This window comes from Equus przewalskii, chromosome 13, assembly GCF_037783145.1.
Source record: "Equus przewalskii isolate Varuska chromosome 13, EquPr2, whole genome shotgun sequence".
Classification (NCBI taxonomy): domain Eukaryota; kingdom Metazoa; phylum Chordata; class Mammalia; order Perissodactyla; family Equidae; genus Equus; species Equus przewalskii.
The window spans coordinates 71,828,330-71,856,033 of record NC_091843.1 but is presented as its reverse complement, the minus strand read 5'-3'; the positions used below and the strand labels follow the sequence as shown (position 1 = coordinate 71,856,033).

Sequence of the window (27,704 nt, the reverse complement as noted above, 5' to 3'; positions counted from 1 at the left end):
GAATGTTCTATTTATTCCTTCAGTCAGCATTTATTGAGTACTCACTTTGTGCCAGGCACTGTTGGGCACTATTAATCAAGGGCAGGACAGAGATGCCAGATGCTTTTATAGAAAGGGATGTGAAAACAAATCATTAAAAGATAATATTGCACATTTTATGCTAGTCCTATGATTCCCTTGGTGTAGAAATGCATCTCTCTCTGACCGAGGAGTTAACTGGGAAGGATGAAACAAGAAGGAAAATGATCCCAAGGATCAGCTTAGAGAATGTGCCCTGCAGGAGAAAATTCACGTGTCAGACATGTGACAGAGGAGTTCCAGCCTGTAGAGCTGCAACCAGCCTTTGGACAATGAGATTTCCTTACATTGTAGTAAAAAGGTATATTTCCTTAAGAGAAGTAAAAGGGAAGGGTATATAACACCTGGGACTATGTAAAGAACTTGACAGATATTAGGTATCCAATTCTCTTTATTGCATTGAAAATTAGAATGGATATTTCTTATATTTCAGGTTTTCCCAAAGAGCAAACCTTCAGTATAAGACATTTTGTTAGGAAGTATGTTTTAATATATTGCAAGAACATGAATCTGATATAAATCAACTTCATGCCCCTGTTCCCAAGACTTGTCTTTCAGATTCTGAGTAACATCAATACATTTTCTGAACTTCTTTATATAACTACAGCACCTTCAGACTTGAACCTAAATTATCTAATAGTCTTTCATGTAACGTACAGAAACTAAACTTCTGACTTTTGAAGGCTTTTCAGACCAAAGCGTCTGTGCTCATTTGGCTTGAGATCCCCCTCCAATTCTCCCCTGTTGCCTCCACATACATGTACATTTTCTCTTCTTGACAGTAGATAGTCTTATTTGTGAGTAGTGGAACTGTTTGCAAAGTTATAAGAAAATTAAGGTAACATTACATTACATTCATATAATTATATAATCTTTACTGGGCAGATATACCATTTAGGAGCAACCCTTGTTCAAGTGTACTTAGATATGCCTTAGTTATACATTGTGTTTTGAAAAAGACTTGTCTTGGTCTATTAGTCAGGGTGCTTGGTTGCAAGTGACAGAAATCAGACTCAAATTAACTCAAGAAAAAAGGGAATTTATTGGCCCTTAACTAGCAAGTCCAGGTCTGGGACTGGCTTTATCACAGTTGAATCTAGGGACTCATCAGAATTATGGGCTCTCTCACCCTCTGTCACTCAATTCAGCCTTCTGGGTATTATCATCATTCTCAGGCAGATTCTCAGCATGTAGTTGTCCAAGATAGCCACTGGCACCTCCAGATTTGTCTGGTCTTTATAAGTTGAGATCAGAGGAAGAAAGACTCTTTGGGGTCCATATACTGAATCTCATCAGGGGACTCTGATTGGTCCTACTTGGGTAGTTTGCTTAACCCTTGCACCAATCTCTGTGAACAGCAGAAGAAGGTATAACTAGAAGGTATGACTAGCCCAAGAACTGCCCCAGCTCATGAACCCAGGGCATAGCAAGGCCCTCTGATTGACAAATTATCCAGATCCACATAGGGTGAAAGAGGAGCAGGTCCCCAGTGGATACCAGGCAGACACAAACAACAGATGTCCACCACATTTGGTAAGGTGTTATTAAACACTTTTAAGTGAAAGGAGCACTAGCTTTCATTTGCCACAAATGTGCGAAGGTGCTATTAATAATATTGCAACATTTGTTTATCTTTGAAACCATCTCAAATATTGCAGGGATATGTTTAACTCATTCTTTCTTTATCTCCCTTATGGTAATATAATACCTTTCACTAAATTGGCAGTCAGTGTCAACTCTTAGTTTTGATTTTCAAATTTTGTCAATATTTTGTAACTATTCTCATTGTGATTGCTTGCACAGACTATGTTTATTTCACAATAAAAATCACAAATATTATAGTTGAGAGAGATCATTTAAAAAGTCATTTCTCTTTAATAACTTAGATGTATTGATGGTGTTTGGTTACCTAGAATTAAAAAAGTTTTTTTGAATGGAATTTGTCTCAAATCCTTCCTAAAGACTAGAAAAGCGTTTTTAAATGACCACAATTATAAGCTTCAGCTAAACCACATTTCCCTGTTATAGAGCCTATACACATGTTCATATGTTCCCATATCTTGACCCTGATAAGCTTTCTGATATGGGAAAATTCCAAAACACATATGAAGGAGAGAATTACATTCAGGCATTTAAAATAGCAAATCCAAATACAGTAATCTTTTTTTTTTCATACTCATAAATTAGGACAGCTCCAGCTTTTAAAATAGAATAAGATGAAGGGGTGGCATACATGTAGAATAAACCAACATTTAAATATAGCACATTAGAGTTCTTTGCATATCAAAGATGAGTAATAAAATAAGTTCATTTTGGCTTTCGAAAACATGCTGGATGTTGGCTGGTTGTACTATGTGACCATGCCCTCTAGAGCTTTACAGGGCCTCTGTCACAGGATGAAATGAGAGGTGAAATCATTACAAAAAGACCCTGCTGTATTGTTATCATTAAATCTCTTTGGACTATGTCCATTGTAGATACATTATATACAGAAATTCTGTGTATATGGTTCATTTTAGCAGGATCATCTCTTCTTCCTTCAATCTGGGCATAAAATTAAGGCATTATGTGACAGAATGACTTATTTCTAGGAAACACATACTGAAATATTAGTGGTAAAGGGCATGATGTCTCCAACTTATTCTCAGATGGTTTAGAACAACAACAATAATGACATGATATTCTATTATATAAATGTTTCATAATTTATTAACTCAGTCCTATGTGAATATTTTTATGTGGAGGTAAATGAGAAAACTGGGTAACTTCAACTCAGGTGATTGAGTTTTCTTCAAGTATCTTTATTATTTGGCTTGAAACGCTATATATTCCAAAATTTTAGACCATATTCCAAAGTCACTACATATGCCATCAGAGTTAATAATTGAGTTGACTATACACTTAAAATATTATCTCAAAGGACTTCTGGTAAAAGGTGGGAATGGAGTCATTAATAGATGTGAGATTTCAACACCACATTAGAAGATAGAAAGCAGAGAATAATATGATACATGAGTCTCCAGTTTGAAAGGGCCTAGCACAGTGAATGAAAAGAAATCCTTGTAAAGCAAGTCTTCATAAAATTTTAGCACCCTAGGATTCAAGAAAAAATTCTGGAAGACCAGGTCACATACAATAGGTAATAGAATAGCACAGTACATTTCAGTAGCAATTTTGGAAGATAGAAGACAATAAAGCAAAGCCAGTAGAATTCTGAGAAAAAATGGTTTGCAGCCTAGAATTCTGTACTCAGCCAGGCAAACAATTATGAGGGTAGAATAAAGACAGCGTTAGATAAATAAAGTTTAAAAAAATTACCTCCGTGTAGTTTTTTTGTAAGCAGCTAGAAGATCTATCCCAAGAAAATGAGGGCACAACCCAAGAAAAACAGTCTGGAGGCCCAAGAAACTGTGGCTCCAACACAGGAGATTGCTGAAGGAAGTATCAGCTTCGCATCAAGCCTGGAGAGCCACCAGTTGCAGACTGGAGCAAGAGGATAGAAGTTCCATAATGGAAATAGGGGGAAGAAATGAAATAGTTGGGTTATCTGATAACTCTAGACTGCTCAGAAAGTAATGTTGATAGGTCTCTGACAAATCTGATGGAGCATTTGGAAAAAATTATCAAAATTTCTAATATTGATAAATTCAGGAATTTCAGTATAAATATGTTATTTAGAAGCACAGAGGTTAAATAACTAGAAGAAATAGCTATACAGATGAAAGTGATTACTCATGGGGAAGACTGATGGATTTGATTATCAGCTTTTTATTACTTTGATTATATTAGCAATTGTATCAGTTTTATTAGTTAAAATCAAGTGGAAATAAAAGCAGTTCAAACTGAAATAAAACATTTATAGATCTTAATAATAGGGGAAACTGGGTGTGGGGTATATGGGAACTCTTCTTCACAATTTTTCTGTAAATCTAAAACTTTTCTATAAAACAAAGTCCCTTAAAAAATTGAATTGGAGGTGCTGGCCCCGTGGCCCAGCGGTCAAGTTCGCCCTCTCTCCTTCTTTGGCGGCGCGGGGTTTCGCCAGTTCGGATCCTGGGCGCGGACATGGCACGGCTCATCAGACCATGTTGAGGTCGCGTCCCACATAGCACAACTAGAGGCACTCACAACTAGAATATACAACTATGTACCAGGGGGCTTTGGGGAGAAGGAAAAAAGAAGATTGGCAACAGGTGTTAGCTCAGGTGCGAATCTTTAAAAAAAAAAAATTGGAGAAACAAAAAAGAAGCAGCAAAGGAAAGAGTACAGTATAATGCATACTATATCTTATATTAAATATAGTACAATAAAATTAATGAGCATCAAAATATACTATAAATAAAATCAATTTCATTATTGATTTTGAAAACAAAATAAATTATTAAAAATAAAATATGGTATTATTGTTAATAAATACTGTCTATACATATATGCCTTACATTCTGAGTTATTCAATATTACCGGTCAATTTATTCTTTATGGATCCTCTTGATTTTTAAAATAATAAATGAATGCCCATTTTTAAGATTAAGTGGTAGACAATTTTTCCATCAGTGGATTAATATAGTTTTCGAGTATGATTATTCAAGTTTGCCTCTTCACCCCCATCTAAGTGTCCTAAACCACTAAGAACACACCACATTAGAGGTTGTGCAGGACTGGTCAGGGGTGGGGTGTTCAATGAGCACATCTGGCTAGGCCACATCTTTGAAATGTTGTGCTACCTGTTGTTGGGCATTATTGCTCTCCTGTTCCTGTCCATCAGTTTGTCTAAATGGCGGTCCTGTTTCATAGGAATTAAGTGATTTATCTGCTGATCTAGAGGCATAGTGGAGCTTAGAAATCAAGCCCTCTGATACCAGGGGCAGGAGCATAGCTTTGTCCTGGGGCACCAAAGTTGTGTGGTGTCTACTGTTGCTGTCATCACAGTAGACACTAAACTTGGAAGCATAAACTCCAGGATAGTGAGATTGACCTTGAAGCAAAACCGTGGTGAGCATATAGTGCTTGGATTGGACTCTCTAGCATGTTTTACTTACTTCCTTATTACTTTCTATACTTTTTAAATTCCATTTTATATTGTAAGAACTAGATATTGCAGAAAGTCCTCTCATACCTTGTTTTCTCTCAGTAGATCCCAAAATGAAAATGACAGCCCTGCAATAGCTAAATATCTAAGCTTTAAAAACGTATTTTAAAAGCCCTAATTGGCATAATAACCTGTAATTTTCTTTTCTTTTTTGGCATCACCCATTTTACATCTTGTACTTCCAGTTTCCCTCGATCACATAATTATCAGATATTCTTGTGGAGTTTAAAAGGTGGTTTTGATGTCATATTCTTCAATTAATTGACCAGTTTGCTTCCATTAAAGGTAATCTCTTGTGCTTGAACTTCCTGCCTATGGGACATAGTTTACTTCAGTAGTATCCTTTGAGGCTTTTTTCCTGTTATGTTGACTTTAATACTAGCTCCTGGTCCAAGCAAGAAATCTTGGAGGTGATACAGAGAATGTTTTTCTCATTGTTTTGCACATTAAGCTCCCCAAAGAATAATACTATTTCTGGGTGGAAGATTGAATTGACCATCTTTGGTTCTTTTGATTTTCATTGTGTGAATAATGGCTAAATAAACTTCATTCCTTTGACCATTTGCTTGATTTTTGAACTTGGTTACAGCTCTTTTGTAGGCTATTATGGACTGAATGTTCGTGTCCTTTCAAAATTCATATGTTGAATCCCTACGCCCTCAATGCAGTAGTATTTGGAGGTGGGCCTTTGGGAGATATTTAGGTTTAGATAAAGTCATAAGGGTGGTGCCTTAATGATGGAATTAATGCCCTTATAAGAAGAGGTAAAACACAAGAGATATCTCTTTCCATGAGCATGCACTGAGCAAAGGCCATGGGAGCACACAATGAGCAAGTGGCTGTCTACAAGACAGGAAGAGGGACCTCACCAAGAACTGAATCTGCCAGCACCTTGATCTTGGCCTTCCCAGCCTTCAGAACTGTGAGAAATAACTGTCCTGTTGTTTAAGGCAACAAATTGGTCTATGGTATTTGTTATAGCAGCCTGATTATCTAAGACACGGGCCTTCTCCAACTTTTTCAGGTTTTGGATTCAATATAAGTAGAATAGGGTGATTAAACCTTAACTAGTACGGAGCGTATAGAGGTGATATTCTCCTACTTCCTTTAGACCTAACACCCATTCGTTTTCCTGGTACCATACTCTAAAACCAAATATAAAAATAGATTATTTTTGGAGACAATATCTTTATGTTCAGAAGCATCTTATTTGTCCTTTCATTTGGCCATACCTAGAATTTTTTTCAACAACCTAGATGCGTGCTGTAGTGTAAATATCTCATTTTTTCCTTTCTCTGGAGTCCATTCCCTTACAATCTGGTTAAAATGCGTTGTTTTCCTTGGAAAATCTCTTTTTCCCATTTTCAGTCCTCAGGATGTGGTTGAAGGGAGGCTTACCTCATCCGTGGCTCCTTGAGCATGTTATTCAGACCAGGACAATCAGAGAAATATATTCTCCTAATCACGTTGATTGGTTCTGAGATGGACATGTGACTCATTTCAAGCCAATGAGATACAGTTCCAAGTCTTGCTGAAATCACTGGGAGAGAGGCTCAAACCCATGCAGAGGAACGCAATGCTGAGAGATGGAGAGAGGGGGAGAAACCATGATATTATTCTATTACCTGGATATAGTTTTATCTGAATTTACACCGGACTTTTTGATCATGTGAGCCAATAAATTTCCTCTTTGGCTTAGGTCAATTTCAACTGTATCTTTATTAATTATAACTTAAAGAGTGCTAAATAACGTGATTACCAAGTTCCCAGACAGTGAGAAGCATGAGGAGAGAGAGAATATATTAGATGACAGAATGAAAATCCAGAAAGATCTTGGCTATAAAGAAGAGCAACAACAATAAGATAAAATGTAGTAGTGATGAATGTAAGGTCCCATACCTGCTCCAAATCATCAACTGGGAAAAATGAGGATGAGGCTGACCTGGATAAATAGTCGCCCATATGAAAAAGATTTAGTGGTTTTAGTGAATTGTCAGTTCAATCACGATTATTAATGTGATAAACTGCTAAGAATATGTTGTATTCTGTTCTATTAACCTGTTCGTCTATTCTTGTGTCCATGCCACACTGTGCCATCCTGTCTTAATTACTATAGCTAAATTGTAAGTCTCAAAATTTGGGTAGTGTAACTCTGCCAACTTTGTTCTTCTAAATTGTAGCTACTCTATGTCCTTTGCATTTCTATATAAATGAAATATTGTGAGTTCCCCCACATTAAAAAGAATTAAGTAAGGATTGCATACTTTTTCAAGTTGGTGGGCCTAGTGAGTTATAAATTGTTTTTAATGCCATTGCCATTGTAGTTGGTTAAAAAAAAATACTTGTTTTTCCTTAGCAGTCCTATGGGAAAATAAGATGTTGTTTTTTTTTTTTTTAAAGTTGGCAGCTGAGCTAACATCTGTTGCTAATCTTCTTCTTTTTTTTCTTCTTCTCCCCAAGACCCCCAGTACACAGTTATATATTCTAGTGTGAGTGCCTCTGGTTGTGCTCTCTGGGATGCCACCTCAGCATGGCCTGATGATCCAGGCCCACTATCCAAATGGGCGAAACCTTGGGCCACCAAAGCAGAGTGCATGAACTTAACCACTCAGCCACAGGGCCAGCCCTAGAAAATAAGTATTCAATTATGTCAGGTCTTTAGATATACATCCTTAAGATAATATGCAAATGCTCTGTATTTTTATCTTTATAAACCTATAGTGCATAGTACATTTATGGAGTAATACATAAGAAACTACTAACAGTATTTTGCTCTGGGGGGAGGGTGGTTGGGTGTCTGGTAAAGGAGAGATATTTACTTTTATGTATACTCTTGAAATCTTTTTTAAAAAACAAAATTTTTCAAAATACAAATGTAATATACACTATTATTATTCATGTATGTTTGAGATTTATCTGTAACTCACAATTCCTTTATATGTGTGAAATCTGTCCTGATTTATGACTGTGGGTGCTATTTGTAGTTAATGTCACTGAAGTGCCCTCTCTTTATTTCCTGGGTCAGCCTATCATCTGGGCTCTAAGGAAACTTTAATCAATCTTACATTATGCATTTAACAAATTCTTTGATGTACCTCGTAAGCTTTTTATGACCGCTCTTTACCCCAAATAAATAATTGTACTTTAGGGCTTACAGCTCGTTTTTAGTGCTTCTTGTTGTTGCTCAACTTAACTTACATTTTCTTGTGTATCCTAACGTTACTTAATTTATCTAGGCCTCAGTTGCCTCATCTGTAAAAGGCATTGGGTAAAGTGTGATCCCAAATCCCTTCCAGTCCTGTGAGTTCATAAGTCTGTCTTCCGTTTCATTTCATTCCATTCATGATCCAGATAGAAAGCAATGACACAGACTTGAAGACATGTGGCATTCATAGAGCCTTCAAGCTTCAAAAAACTTATGCCTACTCTTTGCTGCTCCTTAGACCTGTTATTCACAGCTCTAATTTTAGAATACTAGGATGTCTATAGGTATCAACAGGTTTCATGGATTGAATCATTGGCCACTCCCTGCATCCACACTCTTGCCATGGCTTTGTTGTGGGCAGAATGTACTTCCTCAACCTGTGACTTGCTTTGGGTAATGGCATATGGGCAGCAGTTGTGCCATTTTTCAGCCTAGGTCTTAAGAGGCCTTGCATGCTTCCACAAGTCACCTTGTGTTTCTGTTTCTGCTAGTTCAAGGAGAATGAGAGACACAGGGAGCAGACCTAGAGATCTGAGTGAAAAGCAGAGCTACCTGCAGACACTGAAAGCTGAAGCAGAGCCTCTCAATTGAGCCCATCTTGGATCAGCTGAGTCTCAGCTGACCTGTAGATCTTCAAGAGTAAATAATTATTAGGTCTTGGCGTGGTCTGTGACACAGCATTTTTGTGACAACTAGTTGCTACAACAGGCACCATTTGCTTCTATCAAAATGTATTTTTAAAATAGGAAACACATACATATGGTTAACAAATAAAAATATAAAAAGGCATACAGTGAAATGTTTTGCTCCATGCCCTGTTCTCCATTCACATGGGTCGCATCCAATGTCCCACCACCACAGGTTGCCCAGTTTACTGGTTTCTTTTGTTTCCTTCTAGAGTTTCTTTATGTAAATGCAAACAGACATGAATGTATAATCCTAGCCCTCATCTCCACCAGTTTACACACTGTTTTGCGATTTGGTTTTTTTGTTTAATGTATCTTGGATATATTTATCAGTATATAGAAAGCTTCCTTATTCCTTTTTGCTGCTGCACTGTATACCATGATAAAAGAGAATACAATCTCTTATTGATGGTCACTTGGTTTGTTTTCTATCTTTTACTGAAGTGTGAGTATATCTGTAGCATAAGTTCTCAGGAAGAAGAAGATGTATGCAGATGGAATTTTGATAGTTACTGACAAAGCGTCTTTCAGAGTGGAACAAATGAATTTTAATTTGGAAGAGATATTGTAACGTGGAGGAGGAGTGTAATATTGCACATAGGAAGCCATCCCATTGACTTTTCTGGAGGACATGAAATGATCTTTTCAGAGAGCTGAAACCTATATACCAGGAGGTTCTCAGTACTTTACAGATATCAGCTTTTTAAATCCTCACAGCATCCTGTGAAGGAATCACTGTTACTACCCTCATCTTAAAAATGAGGAGATTTGGGGCTGGTCCCATAGCCTAGTGGTTAAGTTCAGTGGTTTGGTTCCTGGGCATGGACCTACACCACTCCCTGGCAGCCATGCTGTGGTGGTGACCCACATACAAAGTAGAAGAAGGTTGGCACAGATGTTAGCTTAGGGCAGATCTTCCTCAGTGAAAAAAAAAAAGATGAGATTTATGTGGAGGAAAGCTGAGTGACTTGTCTGAGTTTATGCAGCTAGAAAGCAGTGGAGCTAGGATTCTAACTTATATGGACTTATTCCAGGCTAAGATCACTAAGCCATAACTTCTCTAAAAGTACTTTTAAAATAAAGGTATAATTAAACTAATATTAGTATAATATCCTAAAATATTTTTCCTAACATATCCTGTTTTGATAATAGCTTTCATTAAAAATAATCCATAAATTGTGTTTGTGTGTGAGAGTGTGTATTTGGATGCTATTTAACTGTACCTATAGGACTCTGGGGAATTTCCACTTATAAAACTGAAGATATATTAAGATATACAAGAAACCATTATAAATTGGACTCACTTTTAAAATTCTGTAGTTATAATTGTTGGTTGAATTTTAGAAAATGTGTTTTCTAAAATGTGTTTTGGAATATGTATGTACGTGTCTACAATTTGCTAAGTGGCTATCTCACCTTTGGACCATTAAAAAAATCACCTCCAATATGTATTCATTTAGTATTCATATCACTCCTATGAATTGTAGGTATTAATATTCTGATTTTACAGATGAGGAAATTGAAGCTCAGAGAAAGGGGTTGACTTGCCCAATATCACCTGCATAGTGAGGAGGAGGATGATGGGTAATAGTCACTGAGTGGTTACTATATGCCAAGCACATTGCTAGGCCCACTTTACATGGATCTATTTAATCTTCGCAATAATTCTATGAGTAGTTACTTTTACCGTCTTCGTTTTACAGATGATAAAATAAGGGTTTAAAGAAATTTAGAAACTTTCTCAAGACTGTATAGCTAGGAAGTGGTAATGTTGGGCACTTAACCCAGGTTTGTTATGATGGTCAGTTTAATGTGTCAGCTTGGCTAGGCTACAGTCCCCTCTGTGACACTCAAACACTACCCTACCTGTTACTGTGAAGGTATTTTGTAGATGTGATTAAAATCCATAATTAGATGACTTTAAGTAAGGGAGATTGTCCTAGATAGTCTGCATGGGCCTGACTCAATCAGTTAAAAGGCTATAAGAGCAGAGTTGAAGCTTCCCTGAACTGCTGCTTCAGTTGCCTGAGAGTTCTAGCCTGCCCTTCCTGATGGTCCACCCTGTGGATTTCAGACTTGCCTAACCAGCCCCCATAATCATAAGCCAATTCTTTGCAATAAGTCTCTTAATATAAATCTCCTACTGGTTCTGTTTCTCTGGTTGAACCCTGACTGACACATTTATCTAAGTCCAAAGCTCAAGCACTAACCAGAATGCTATACTCATTCTTTGTATATGACAAATTAGGAATTTGAACCCAAGTCCAGAGCTCTGTGCACCTATGCATCAGAACCACACGTTATGTTTATCATACCCTGCCTCATAGAGTTAGCTTTTATATTTTGTACACTCCAACTTGATAAGCATTTTGAAGAGAGACACCAGGTTTTGCTTGTCTCATTTTTCCTAAACTGTGTATCATGCACTCAGGACCCACAGCTCTGTTATCAAAATGATTTCTGTCATTTTACCTTCTTGCTTTTGTACTCTCTCAAATTTTGGGGCCATCATTATTTTTACTTTTCTAACTTTTCTTTCATCTTTCTATTTTATTTCTTAATTTACAAGCTTTTAGAAGCTTAGCACGTTAGTCAATGTTGCTGCCTCCTGTCTTATCAGTCATTAGGGATTGTCCTGGGTGATGCAAAACTTAATGGGAGAAAGAGGTGATATTCTCTCAGAGTGTTGGGCGGTGATTTAGTTTAGTTGTTTTAACCTGTGCTACAGTGCTTCCAGGGCTGAACCTCGGACAAATATTAAGTAAAATTCAAAGTTTTTAGTTCCCTAATGAGTGTGGTTGGAATGGGAGGAACATGTCCCTTACTATAGATAAACCCTAATTCTAAGGTCAAAATGTTATCAAAGAGCAGATCCGAAGGGTTGATTAAATGGAAGTTCCCGAAAGACACTTTTGTGTTTTCCTCCTTCTCTGTTGTATTTTATTTCTTAAGTAAGGTCTTTCTTTAACATTTTCTCATCTCATGGAAATTAGGGTCAAAGTAAATCCTTTGTTAAGAGAATAAGAAGTTCTTCTCAGACATTCTTATAACTTAGCAGCCCCATTTGCAGTTGGATTAAATTCCAGTTTAACTTTTACATACTATGGTCACGCTGCTTTCATCGTTTCTAAAGATATGGCTGATATTAAAAATAATAACAATTAGTAATTTTATAACACTTAGTGTTATTATCATGAGTCAATAAATCTTTTCTTGGGGGCAGAAGAAAAAGATCTATGTGTGTTGCTATTGTGAAGACTAAGAAAACAAGAAATAAGTATAGTAGGCCCCCTCTTAGTGTTTACTTCAGTCAAATCAGAATTAAGACTAGAACTTAAATTTTTTGACTCTGGTTAGAGATTGAGAAATTAATTTTATTTGTTTAGATGGATTTTTGGCTATGTGAGCCGAGCCGCAAAATGTGCAACGTGTCTCACTTTACTAAGGTTGTGAAAGTTTATAATAAAGTTTATATGGGGTGCAATTATTTTATACAGAAAGTAAAACTACAGACATTTTGTTTTGAAAATCCTGAAACCAATGTAAAAGGCGAGTTAGTTAGTTATGTTTACTCCAAGTAATTTAGCTGCTGGTGCTGTGTTGTGTTGCTTACTTTGCCCCGTGGAAAAAGTAGTTATGTATGTACTTAATTCCCTTGCTAATCCTTCTTTTCTTCTGCAAGAATTTTGTCAGGAGTACTTGGCTACATTGGAGTCATGCAGAAGATGTTTAAACATCTAACACACTTTTGCAAATCTGTGAAGTACAAAGTTGAACATGTTCAACTTTTCCCAGTATAAGCGACCAAGGAAAATGTGCAGAAAAGCTATTTTGAAATCTAAACCAGTAAGGCTCAATGCAAACTATCAGAAGAGCAAAGTGGGAAGCCAACCTCTTTGTTTACTACCAAGCACAAATTACTTGCTAAGGGGGCTTGTTTAGATTAAGTAAGCATAGACAGTGTGCCAGGGATGTCAGTGAGTACTACTGTTGAGCATAGAAGGTTATAGAACACTTCATTAATACTAAAACCAAATTCTGTTCTTAAAGAGGTTCCATTGTGTTATCCCTAGACAGTGCAAAAGGGGCATTTGACCACCAGAAAGTAGATAAAAATGATTATTCTGCATTGCTTCCCTTAATATTAAATTTTTCTGCTAACCCTGTGACTTGTACACAGGGCAAAGCTGCCTTGAAAATTTGTAATTTCCTTGACATGACAGCGTTTAAGCAAGACCTGTTAAAGAACACTTTTGCAAGGAGAGAATGGAACTCTCTGAAGGATGTGGCCCACTCCTGTCTTTCCCTAATCACTCTCCTGGGAAGGTACACAAAACTTAGAGATCGCTCTAGTCCTTACTCTAAACTCATTGCTTTTAGGATGACTGAGTTTGAATCCTGCTCCCTTACTTTCTAGTTATGTGATTGTGCCTAACAGTCATTAGGGCTGGTCATCAATATTCTGGTCTCCTCCTTTGGGTACATGGTAGGTTTCCATTTCTCCTCCTTGAAAGAGGTCATGGACACGTGACTTCTAGGGAGGAGTCAGGACATAAATCATCATCTTTCTCTTTCCCCTGCATGGCAATCAGCTTCATTTCAAACAGCAGATGCTCCATAATTCTACAAAGAACAGAGCCCTAGCCAAGCCACCATGGACAGGTAGCATGAATGAAAAATAAAACTGTTGTCTTAAACCGCTGAGATTTTGGGGTTGGTTTTTATTGTAGTCTTACCTATCCTTACTAACAAAGTGACCTTGAGTAAGTACTTAACCTCTGTTAGAATTGTGCCTACGTTGGGATTGGTGTGAGGACTAAATGAGATCATCCAGTTAAAGCACTTAGCACAGTGTATGTCACATGACACATCCTCAGTCAATGTTGGCTACTCTTGTTACTATCATTATGCAGAATCTTGGGGGCTAAAATGTTATACATTTTTTAGATTCCCAAAGCTTATCTCCTTCATATGCAGCCTTTTTAAAGAATTATTTTTTCTGGGGCCGGCCCTGTGGCTGAGTGGTTAAGTTCGAGTGCTCTGCTTCGGTGGCTAGGGGTTTCGCCAGTTCAAATCTTGGGCGCGGACATGGCACCACTCATCAAGCCATTGTGGGGCGGCATTCCACATGCCACAACTAGAAGGACCCACAACTAAAAAATACACGACTATGTACCAGGGAGCTTTGGGAGAAAAAGGAAAAAAATAAAATCTTTAAAAAAAAATTATTCTTTCTTGCCCATCGTTCTAAAATGTATCACATTCTTTTCTACCTTAAATAGAGTTCTTAAGGGTTTAGGATCATCATTATAAATGTAGTGTATATAGTTCAGGACACTTTGAGGTGTGCAGGGCATCTGCTATGATGTTTTGGGGTTTTTGTTTATCCTTATAGCAGTTTTTGGTCTCTGTCGCTTCCTTGTTGCCTTCAATGTACTTTTGACAAAATTTTCTTTCTAATCCCATTGACTGCCTAGTATACTCCTTTTAATCTGCTGAGAGTTTTGGAAGATGTTAACTAGTTTTGTTAGAATTATACCTAATTTAAATTAGCCTGAAGTAAGTGACCACTTGGTAAGTAGACATTGCTATAATTCCTTGTAGTAGTCTGCTGATTTTTTTTTTTAAAGATTGGCACCTGAGCTAACAACGGTTGCCAGTCTCCTTTTTTTTTCTTCTCCCCAAAGTCCCCCAGTACATAGCTGTATATTCTAGTTGTGAGTGCCTCTGGTTGTGCTATGTGGGACACCGCCTCAGCATGGCTTAATGAGTGGTGCCATGTCCTCACCGGGGATCCGAACTGGCAAAACCCCTGCTGCCGAAGCGGAGCACGTGAACTTAACCACGGCCACAGGGCCGGCCTGTGATGTTTTTTTAAAAAGAAGGAATCCCATCTAAGATTCTCTGTTACTATTGGACAAGTTTCCACTTCACTGTAGTTGAGAAGCTAAACAGAGGCTAAATTGGACCGTGTTCATATTCCATCAATTTTCCCATCCATCAGAAGTATAAGTAGATCAACATTACTAGTATACTTCTAGTGTATACAAAAGAGCGTGGGTGCCTGTCAGGGTTCAGGAACCTGCCATTATTCCCTGCTTCACAAGCCCATCCAAAGTGAAAGTTGAGACTGGAAAATGTTGCCACCATTCCTGCCACTTTCAGAAACCAAGGTGACGAATACCTATAAAGATGGGAAAAGGGGTGGGAAAAGAGAGCAGATTTTTGCAGTGTACTCCTAATGTACAAGCGGAAACGGCAATTTGTCATCACCCCTTCCAGGTGATGTCAGCTTATTTGAGAGTATTACGCAGTTACCCAGAATCCTAGGTTCTCTACTATCATTGTTTGTGTGTGTTTTGGACATTAAAGAAATAACATAGTTTCTGATCCTTATTATTTATTCAATACATGTGATTGTGTTAAATTACCAGGGCATATGGTTCTGAAAAACAATAAAAGGGAATACTTCTGTACACTTAGGGCATTTGTTTTCTCACTGACGAATGTTTCTCCTTCCTCTGTAACAGGACTTGGACTTTGCTTTGCCGGCAAAGCAAAGGTGAGACTGGAAGGAAATCTACTTTCCCTCAACCAGTCTAGACCACTTAAATATTATCTCTTGGAATTTGCATCTTGAGTGACAAAATTAGTGAAATAATTGGAATGGAATCATTGCAGCAGCAAAACCCCGAAGGGGGAAGAAAGGTCATTAGCTTCTGCTATCTAGACCCCCAGAACTGCCTGATTCCTGATCTTTCTCCTCGTTCCTGGGGGCATCTCTTAGCCTTCCAGGAATTCATTTTCTGCTTTAGTCCATTTCTTTTTCTTTCGTAACCAAAAAATTCCTACATGGTAAACTTTTATGTTTTATGTTTCACAGTGAGAATTAACATAGACATTCTAAATATTATTTAGTTTTTAAGTATACTGAACAAGAAGATACATTTTCCTAGAACAGAACTTTAATGATTTTGAGTAAAGACAATTTCTAAAATAGGCTATCTTCCATTTATTGAGCATATGTTGCTTGCCATATATCATGCTAAATGCATACCACCCCCCACCACACACACACGTGGATGTGTGTATGTATAATTGCTTGTTTTAAAATATATATGTATATGGGGCCGGCCCTGTAGCCTAGTGGTTAAGTTTGCTTGCTCAGCTTCGATGGCCCAGGGTTTCCCCCATTCGGGTCCTGAGCGCGGACATGGCACCACTCATCAGGCCATGTTGAGGCAGCATCTCACACAGCATAACCCATAGGCACTCACAATTAGAATATACAGCTATGTACTGGGGGGGTTTGGGGAGGAGAAGAAGAAGAAGAAGATGAAAAAATTGGCAATAGTTGTTAGCTCAGGTGCCAATCTTTAAAAAAAAAAATGTATGTATAAAACTTTGTCATTACAATGACTCAGCAAGTGAAATTACTGTCCCCATTTTACATATGAAGAAACTGAAGCCTAGAGTGGTTAATTTGGCAAAGTCACACAGGTGGAAAGTGGTGGAGCCAGGATTTATACCCAGGTCTGGTTGATTTAACCACCGTGACATATTTCCTCTCATATCAGAAATAATGTTATTTTTTGGACTCAGTCATAAGCCAATACCTGCTCATGAATTAGGTATATTCTCTTTTTTCACTAGGGCTCTGAGAGCAAGGCAGAATAAATGCTAATAAAAATCAGCAGATTTATAATATATTTCAAAAGTTAAAATGGTTGTAAATATCAGTCCTCTAGTCCAGTACTATTCCTGCATTCATTTCACATTCTGTTTTCAAAACAGAGAAAAAGTCCTAGATAATTCTAAGCTTACTCAGAAGTTTATATTTAAAAATTTGTCATTTAAGTTTTAATTGAATTAGAATTTCATTTCCTATTTTGTTAGGATCTGATATTTTTTCCCTGTTTCTTTATATAAACTATTGAAAATCTAGAATGTGTGTAATCCAACACAGAGCAAGGAAGCATGTGAGATTGTTCAATTAAGAATCATTAGTTACTCTAGTACCATGGAATGAATGGAGAGAGCTTTATCAGTTTAACTGTGTGCTTTCTGAAGTTCCTAAACGTTTTATGATGGAAAATTAACTGACATGATGGAACTTTTTCACACAAAAGAATAATTTAAAAAAATTATTGATGCCTCCCAGTACGCCATTGGAGTTCCCAGTGGCATTCCTTGTGGCATGCTTAGGGTTCCCAAAGCATGCCACAAGAAACCAGCTTTGTGCCTAAAGAGCCATATTTTCAATTATTTCAAGTTAGCATTATTTACAATATCCTTCTTGATAAGCATTTTCCATTTCCACAATTCAGTTAGTTTTTGAGGTTTGTACAAAATTTTCTAGGAAATGGTTTCCTCATCTTAAAAGAATGACTGATTTTCAATTAACTTGAATGATCTAATTAAATATAATTATCAAATATGTCTATACCTAAACACTATTGAAATGAAATACCTAAGAGCCAAAATATATGTCTTATTGTCAAGGATTATGGGTTCATATAACAAAAAAAATCTAATTTCTACAATGAATATTAGCCAAAAAATTGAGGCAGAATTGTGAGACCTTGCCTGTAGTGCAAATACAGTTAGATATTTAAAACAAGGCAAAAAAAAGTATAGAAAATGCATCTAGTGCAGTGATGCCCCACGTATGCCTAGCCAAACATGGGAGAAAGCTATGTTCCAGTTTCCTCCCAAGTATTAAGGGTAGTTCTTAGAACTGTGGTTCTCCAACATGAACAGGCTTCTCTATTCACGACTCCTTCTCTTAATTCACAATACACAATCCCATTAGGAAGGAGCAGGAATGGAATAAGGCTCTGTGTCAGTCAGGGTTCTGCAGATTAATAAAACCAATATATGTACTATGAATATATAAAGAGATTTGTTTTAAGGAATTGGCTTATGAGATTGTGGGGACTGACAAGTCAGAAATCAGTAGGGCAGGCAGGCTGGCAGGCTGCAATCTCAGGCAGGAGTTTTGGGGCAGTCTTGGGGCAGAATTCTTTTTTCTCCAGGACACCTCAATTTTTGCTCTTAAGGCCTTCAACTGATTGATGAGGCCCACTCACATTATTGAGTGCAATCTCCATTACTTAAAGCCAACTGATTGTAAATATTAACCACATTTACAAAAATACTTTCACAGCAACACCTAGATTAGTGTTTAGTTAAACAACTGGGAACTACAGCGTAGCCAAGTTGACACACAGACTAATCATCACCACGTCTTTATGTGGCAACCATGCTGACAGAAGGAAGTCTCTGGAAATTTTTCAGACATAGGCCACCCTGTTCAAGGGTGTCTGGGGACAGGAGGAAGAACAGGTGTCACCTCTTGCCCTTTCTTCCCTCTAGACATCCTCTACTCTGCTTCCTCAGTGATTGTGCAGCTGTGGTGATGAGCAGAGGGGAAGCGGTGATCTAGATAAGCTAGGAAATAACAGTTTAATCATTTCTGGGAAACTTGGGTGTAAGAGGTCAAAATCTAGATGGTTTTGTGACGGTTCTTGACAAATAGCTCTTGTGGGGTCAGGATGAAGTGCATCATTTTTTTTGTGAAAACAGTGCCCTTTGCTTCACTTTACTGACAAGAGTCTAACTAAGGTTTTACTTTGAAATGCCACCTATGGGAGCTGTTTGGGCCTCCCTTCTCCCCTTGGCATGAAATTATAATATTCAATAATCAATTAATGCCATCAGACTAGTAGCTAGGCTCAAGACTAATGGGGGAGTTGAGGTTCCCAAATCCCTTGCTTTTAGAACCTCTGAAGTATGTCTTCTTATGGCTGCTTTATGCTAAAAACCTGTGAAGTGGGACACAGAGAATAGGAACGGTAATGGAAAGACTGGGTCCTGGATAAGCATGAAGTTATTCACTATTTAAAAGTCTTGAAGGTATAATCCAAAATATGGGTCATGGAAAATTTTAAGGACATAGCAATGTTATGAGACAATCTGACAGTCCTACGTTGTGTAATAGCCCAGTTAAATAATGAAGGATAGGAATGAAAAATAAGACTTAAGCAGCATGATAAGGAGATGAAATTTTGTTTTCAACTTTCCCTTTAGAAACATGGATAGTTAATAAAACCCTGTGGAAATTACTTTCCTGTCTTCCCCTAATAAAACCTGACCAATGAGAAAATGTAACATATGACACACTAATGAAATAGTTAACAAAATAAACACAGACTTCCTCTATTTCAGAGTAATTTCAGCCAAGAAATGAAATAGCTAACAAAAGCCACAGAGTTATTATCGTCCAATACAGGCAAAGCGTTTACTAAAACCATAATCCCCAAAGTTGACACTAACTGAAAATACCGTGGAAAGATTGTCCAGTATTTGCCCCAGTGACGTTTTAGCAGTCTCTACCTCTAGGATATCAACAGAGTTTATTTTATTATTTTAAAGGAAAAGATTTCAATTTACTCAAATTGTGTCAAGACTAGCACTTAGCCAGTCCGGTCATTTTTTTTTTCTTTACCCGTGGTTAAAAAATAACCAAAAAACAAACAATCCAAATTGTGGGTGGGGGGTGTGGAGAAAAGCATACTTACATGATGCTTTTGTAAAGGCAAATTTAAATCATTTCTGTACTTGAAAAATTTTAGTAATCTTTCACTTCCCAGTTGAGGCCAAGTGGGAAGCAGTGTGGCAGTGCTGTTTGGAATTCCTAGGGACTGGACAAAGCTTCAGTAAGACTCCTTCCTTGGTTCCTCTCAACCACAAAGAAAAGTGCTTTGTTTTCTCCGAAGAGAACTTACACAGAATCTCAGCAGAAACATCTGCTGTTTTACAGAAAATAAAACTACCAAGGTATGTCCTGTACAGCTAGAAGCAAGACAACAGACAGCTGTTAGGACGTCTACTTCCATTGCATTACCTGATAAAACAGATCAATTAGGCACTCTACTTCTAACATATTACTGCGATAAAAACAGGTTAATGCTATTTTTTATGAAGGAAAGACATCAAAGCAATTTTGGCCTTATTTTCATATGCGTAGGAAAAACTGTATATTTTTCCCTTCTGTGTTTATAAGGCCACAGAATCAGGGTGTCCAGTCCTCGCTTTCTCAGAACTTGATGGTACACTTTTTTTGCCAGGATAATCTGATTGATTCCAAATAGAAGTCAGGCCTTCTGGCATGGTTAAATGTCATATGCTAGGTCATATTTTCGCTAATTTATTTCTTAACACATTAAAAAAATTTTCTACTCCTAAGTGTCAATTAGTAAAGCTTCTGATTGAGCCAAGGAACTAGTGCTTGATCCTTTGAGTTTGAGTGTAATTAGTCTGATGCTTTCTCACATTTCTCCCAACTGACCGAGTTTAATAAAATCCTTCTATTTTGTTGGGACACTTTGGGTAGAAAGTTCAGTTGTTTCTGAACTTGGGACAAGTTTGGGTAGACCTTTTCTTGGGACAACTTAGGTGGAAGGTGGGACACTGAGTAGAAAGTTCAGTTGTTTGAGACCAAGCTAGCCAGTCCCCCCAGGCCACATGGACACTCAGAAATTCATGAGAGTGAGGTACTCTGCTGACTATCTCCAACTTGACTTGCCAGTTCTGATTAATTATGCCATTGTTTAAAATGGATGAAGACTCAAATGAGAAAAAAAAAAAGTCTACCAAAAAGCTTTCACTGCTGATTCAACATAACAACAGTTATTTTGTGGGTTGTGATGTCAATGTCTGATTATTATAGTCCAATTTTGCTGTCTTTTCCTTTAAAGTACAAGGAAAATTGTGTGAAGAGGCAGGGACCAAATATCGTGCAAACGTGTATAGGAAAGCTGAAGAGGCAGGAAGCTAAATTAAAGTTTGGTTTGTGTCCGCAAATATTGGGAGCAATGGGAAAATGTAGAGAGACACTTTTATCGTCATTTGTTGGTTCTTCTAGTTTTTCAATTTCTCAGCAGAACCCAGGATGAAAGTCATTCTATAGTAAACAAATGATTTCATGGTAATGGAGTTAAATCTTGCAAAAAAAGGAGTCAAAAAACTTTCTGGAAATATTTGTTTATATTTCTTTGGCTGCTTAGCATCCAGGTAAAACTGAATGCTGAGGATAAATCCTAAGTACTTCAAAAAATTTGATCCTATTAGAACATGTACTTCCTAATTCCCATGTCAGTCAGTGTTCAAAATGCTTGATTTTGGGAAAATAAAACTGTTGCTAAAACTGACCATACTCTGTGGCCACACTTAAGATTTTGCTAAGCCAGTGAAAATATGTCTAAGATTGCTGTAATGCACATGCTCACCATGAAACCAGTCTTTTCAATATAGTATTTCTGTATCTTTGGGGAGAATTCACTAGAGCACAGCTGCTCAGGTGTGCACACATGGTGTGAAATCATGTCAGGAGGCCAAAAAGAGTTTTTGGTTTTTTCCAACATAAAAAAACAATAGGATTTGAGTTAGTCAGAAAGGTCTGGGGAAGCTTTCCCAAGAAAATACTGTTAAGCTGAGATCTAAAAGACAAATAGATTTCCTTTAGCCACATGATTGACCAAGGTCTAAAAGCAAAAAGAAAACAAAATGTTCAGTGCAGCTGAATGGCTCCATTAATTAATTAACTAATTAATTAATTAAATCTTGAGTGTCTTCTATGTGCACAACATAGGCTAAACTCTAGGGATATGATGGCCAGCCAAAATACACTCAGACATGGTCCTTGTGTCAATTCCTCTCTGTGGAGAGAGGCAAACACTGATCAAATTACAGAAACAAATGTAAAATCATAATTCTGTTAAATAGAACAAGATGCTGTAGGAACATACACAAAGGGAATGTGAACTAATTGAGGCTGCCAAGGAAGGCTTTTCTGTGGAAGTCACAACTGAGCGGAGGTCTGCGTAAGAATTAAATAGCTGGAGAGGAGAGCACGGTGTTTCAGGCGGAGGGAACAGCACGTGCAAAAATTTGACTGCCCAACTTTACTAGAGAAGCTTCTGCTCTCCTTACAAATAACACAACAGCGTTTTACAACAGCAAGAGTCTGAAAGACTTTTCAGTTGAAATTCTAAATAAATCAGAGAGTGGCTGAAAGAGTAAATTAGTTAGTCAAGGGCCTTAAACTAGGTTACGGTGGGAACAGTGAGTTTGATGTGCGCTGAGGCAGTGGACTAAGAAAGGAGAGGGAAATGTAGAAAGAAGAGCTCAGCACCATCTGGGAAGGAGAGGCTCTGGGCCCTGGGCTTCAGAGGGCCCTCAAATCACAAATATATGCAGCACATAAACAATAAATTATTTAAAAACCAGAGGCACGTTTGTCACTAAACATTCATACTTGTGACTAACACTTATCAGGCCGCAGGGAAATTCTTTTCCACATCTTTTACCCTACCTCCTGGAAACAAAAAGCATTCGGATCCGAATACTATGACATATTGTGGCTCATATTATTTCCAACATGAGAAAAGGAGAAGGCTTCAGACTCGAGGGAGGATTTGAATGGCAGAAGCACTTAAATAAGAGAAAAGATAAATTAATTAACTTGTCAAATCCTTCTCATAGCATGAATGCAATAGGTACTTGCATAATGAAGGTTCATTTCCCACTAGTGCTGAGCATCCATTTTCTTGCTTCTCTCCATATAAAGCAATTCATGGTTCTGGAATTAGTCCAGATGTGCTTAGTATTTTCAGTTATTGCCTATGATGGCTAAGGAATATTGTGCAATTTTAAACAGTTCATATTGCTCTTAAATTTGTATGCATCTCTATCTAGGTGTGATATACTTAAAGTGTGATACCAAATCTTAACATTGGCAGCTAAAGGGATATTGAATGTTGGAAATGCAAATAGTTTTACTTTTATAAAAATATTTAATAAAGTTAATTAAATTTTCGAATATTCAAAATTTCAGCATTATTTAATTTTGCTTTATAATTGGATATTCATTATAGTTTATACTTTGCCTTTTAACTTTAATAATTTTGTATATTTTAGAAGAAAAATAACTATTAACACATTTTAATTTTCCTATATTTTTTCAGATTGTAACTTTTGTTGCATATTGAACATGCAGTTTCTTTCCACTTATAAAAACCACTTTATTTAAATTTTAAATTTTCAAACCTTTTAAAAGTGAAGTAGCTAAACTTAGATCTGTTTTTTTCTAAGCCTTTGCTAAATATTATTAATATAATAGCAAATAAATATGTGGATATATTCAAAATTAATTTCATTTTCTGCCAAAAATCACAACTTACTATTTGAGAAATTTTCTGCTGTTTTAGTTAACTGTTCTAGTATATTTTGAATCTTGTTTAAATCTAATTGCTTTAGCAGCATTTGATCAGCCCTCCCATTGTTTATCCACCAGTATCTATTAGATTAAATTCAATGTTTTTCTCAAGATGTTTCACCTTTGGACAGATCCTGAAAGTACTATATTTGATGTTTAAACTCTTTCAAAGAAGGTGAATAATATCAGCAGTATTGAGACCATATCTCTTAGGAACAAATTCACACTATGTACTATAAATGGCACAAAGATTCCTTCTGGATTTTTTGCCAAAATAACCTCTGTTATTATCAACTACATCAGCACCAATATCATAGTTTTGTCCTCAACAAGCTTTTAAATCAGAGCCTAAAATTGAAGTTGTTTTTTCAATTCTTCCCTCAAGTAAAACCCGTAGTTTTTACAATAGATATGAAACCAGTGAAATATCTACTAATTTCAACTTCCTTGTTTTTTACAATATTTGAGCATGGTATGTGAAATGAATGTTCACTTCTGAACTTAGACTTGCTTAAAAAATTTTATTAATAATTCCATTTGCCAGTGTCTCAGCAGAGCTAAGTTCTTCATATGGAATGAGTAAAAACCATGTAAAATTTCGGCCCAAGAAAAGTTGTCTAATTTGGTATTTCCTGTAAGTAGAACTCAAATTGGGTGAGAATCTTGATTTCAAAACACAGTTAGTAATTTTAGTGAACCAAAAAGGCAAGAAAAATATATTTTATAAAATATATAATATTTTATGAATTATGATTGTCTTTTATTACTACTCATCCAAATATGACTCAGACAGATGCAATGATTAAATTCAGTGGTCTTTGTTATTTTGCTGATTTTCAGTCATATAAAACCCATAGCTTTGCATATATTTAAAAAATTTTGTTTTTATGAAGTTATTTGTCAAGATGGGAAGATAAGACACATTTTAGCTAATAATTTTGCCAATGATAAATTGTTATTGCAAAAATATTACAAAATATTTTAATTTCATCATATACGTTGCTATCACATTGTGATTTTTCACAATTCTCTATTCTGCTCTGGCCCTCATTCCCAATAATCTAAAAGATTAAAAAGTAAAATGTAGGGGCTGGCCCCATGGCATAGTGGTTAAGTTCACGTGCTCCACCTTGGCAGCCCAGGGTTCATAAGTTCAGATCCTGGACACAGACCTGCATACCACTGATCAAGCCATGCTTTGGCGGCATCCCACATACAAAATAGAGGAAGATTGGCACAGATGTTAGCAATCTTCCTCAAACAAAAAGAGGAAGATTGGCAACAGATGTTAGCTCAGGGCCAATCCTCCTCACCAAAAAAAAAGTAAAATGTAGTTGTATAAAATTTAAAGATATTTTAATAGAAAATATAAATTAAACTTTTCAAATTAATGATTACAATTTTCCATTGCATAAACATGGTAGAATTTTTAATATTTCATTTTATTCCAATGGCAATTTTGTTAGCCTGATTTGTAACTTTAAATACGGGGCCTTTGTTTGCCTTCTTGCCCCAGTATTGCCCAGATAGAGGGCAATGGACCAGCCTGTTGGACAGTTGCCCAGCAGCCCAGGCTTGCTCAGCCTCATTTAGGTTAATGATTGGTAGGATAAGATTGTGGAAAGCTTGGAGTTACACCACATGAAAACAGACAACAAGCAACACTATTTGCAATCCCTTGAAAGATTTAGAGCAGGGTGGAAAGAGCTTAAGAATACCAGATGCCTGGGGATGAGAGTAAGGGGGAAGAGGTTATATTTAAGTGGTACTCTGCACCACCTCTTCTCCCCTTCATCCTCCACCCCCGCTCTGGGACTTCCCACACTGAAGACAAGTGCCCACGAGCTAGATGGTATTACCTAGGCTTAGCCCTAATGCTTACAAAAACCACTTGTGCACTTAATCTCGCCTGTATGAGTTTCTCATTTAGAAATTGTGAGTTAGAATATTAACCTATTATACCATATTGCTTTGATAGGTAGTAGGTAAAAATAATTATAAAATACTTGGCAAAAATAAAGCCTCAATGAGTGTGTCATGATAATATTTCCTATCCTTATAATACATTGAAAACTTATTTATCATGTAGTTATCACCTATTTGCTATATTTCCACTTATTTGTTAATTAGTTTTTTGGAAGTATTTTTATGTGGATGATTAAAAAATTACCAGAGATTTAAATGACCTTTCTTCAGATCTCATTATAGGCTTCTTTTCCCAGAGCATGACCCTCCCCCCGCAAAAAAAAAAAAAAAAAAGAAAAAGGAAAAGAAAAATATCTACCTTGCACAGAGGAAAATTCAGTTCTATTCGTTTTCTCTGTTTAGGTCTTCTGGTGGCAATTAACAGATGGTCATTGTTTTCTATTTGATAAACCAATGGCAAACGTGTGCTTCATCTTTAGCCTGCAGAAGTAGTTTGTCATCTGAGGCTGTGTGTCAGAGTCTGGCATAGCACTGAGCTGGATTTACAAACCACTTTTCCCACCCACTTGGTAGGTTATTTCATTTCTCAGTCATACTAGTTCAAACACCAGATTCATATAGATACTTTCCCTCACTTTTTAGTTGAAGTCACTTTGCCCTACTATTTTTGTTCTATTTTCAGGATCAGTCCTTGAGAAAACAAAGTAAAAAGTTAACAGTGTTTGAAAAGTGTAACAAAAATCTTTTTCAAAAAAATATATATCAAAGTGATTTTATTTTATTATTATCTTTTTATTGAGACAAAAATCTTGCTTTTTCTTTTTTCTTCTCTTAAGTGACTATGGTCTATATCAATATAGATCACAATACAGGGAAATATCTACTCTCTTTTATTTTTCCGTCCATGTAATAGAAGCCTGTACTATATGTTAATGGGTAACAGATTACTACAACAGTTAGTGGCTTAAAACAACAAACATGTATTGTCTCACAGTTTCTGTGAGTCAGGAATTAGGGAGCAGATTAGCTGGGGCGCTCTGACTCAGGGTGTCTCATGAAGTTGCAATCAACATGTCAGCTGGGACTGCAGTCATCTGTAGGCTTGACTGGTGTTGAAGAAACTGCTTCAAAGATGGCTCATTCCCATGACTGTTGGCAATTTCCCACCACATGGGCCTCTCCAAAGGGTTGCTCAACTATCCTCACCGCATGGTAGCTAGATCTCCCCGAGTAAGTGACCTAGCCTTTGAGGTCACTTATCATTATGTCTGCTGTTTTATTGGTCATACAGACCAATCCTGATACAATGTGGGAGGAAGAATATCAGAGCATGAATACCAAGAGGTGGGGTCAGTAGGGGCCAGAGTGGAGACTGGCTGCCAAAAACAGGGGTGTGTTTGGAGCACTCAGCAACTAGCATTTTGAGGCCAAAATGCGTCCAGGAGAAGCTGTGTCCTTCGAGTTCTTGAATATTCCTTAATCTTTGAGATATGTATTGGCTGCCATTTGGGCAATGGTGAAAAAATGTTGGACTTGGGAAACAGAAATGTCAGTTCAAATTTTAGCTCTTGCCTCTACCTTTGGAAGAGGCTTGATCTAAATCTGACTATCCCAGTTTGTTTTTCTTTAAAATGGAGGAATTAATACACATCCATCTATGCTGAGTAGATTGTATGCAAGACTAAAGCCATATCTCTAACTATAGCGCCAGGCATACAAGAGCTAAACAAATGCCAGTTTCCTTTCTCCTTCCCCTCAAGATACTCTAAGGCAGAATTTCCCAAAAGTTGTGCTATGAAATATCACTTTTCATCTTGCCATCCCTCCAAAGCGCCTGGGTCTGTCACCTTTGGCTGACAGTGGCTTCCTCCAGTATGCCAAACAAGTATTAGCATTGTATATGTTTATCATTGTGAAAACCTTTGGGAAGCACTTCTCTAAAAGAGAATTTCCTTAAAATAGCCACTCAAAAAGACATGTAATAAGGTACTCAAGATCTAAATATTTATAGCAGTCCCTAAGAGAATTGTTTCATCATAGGCATGAGAACATTTTTAGCAACATCTTAGAACTATCTTCCCAAACTTTCCTGATCCTAAAAGCAGAGATTCAGACCTAAATAAAAGTCTCCAAGGGAAGGGGCTGGGAATCTGTAGTTTTACCAAGGATTCCTGAAATTCTTGAGATTTGGTGTGTCTAGGAAATACTATGTCTGGTGAATTTACCTGTAGAAAGTGGAACCTGGGGAGTTGGAGAGGGAGTGGTGGGCACCTAGAAAAAAGGGAGGAAGTATTGAGATTTTCTCTCATAGAAATTCTGGCATAGTCGCTGATTTAGCATTTTCAGGTCCGTGTGTGTGTGTGTGTGTGTGTGTGTGTGTGTATGTATGTAAAGTGGGGAGTGGGACAGAAATCTGTGACTACTTTATTTGCAATTCATTCA

At 37.1% G+C, this 27,704-nt stretch overlaps 1 long non-coding RNA gene across 1 annotated transcript; it reads right to left on the bottom strand.

The window, feature by feature from the left end:
• Positions 1–1,101: 1,101 nt before the first annotated feature.
• LOC139075152 (uncharacterized) lies at positions 1,102–25,764 on the bottom strand. Its single transcript, XR_011525269.1, has 3 exons — positions 25,621–25,764; positions 6,566–6,746; positions 1,102–4,236 (listed from the first exon to the last, which is right to left on the bottom strand). It is a non-coding gene; the product is annotated as an uncharacterized lncRNA (long non-coding RNA).
• Positions 25,765–27,704: the final 1,940 nt, after the last annotated feature.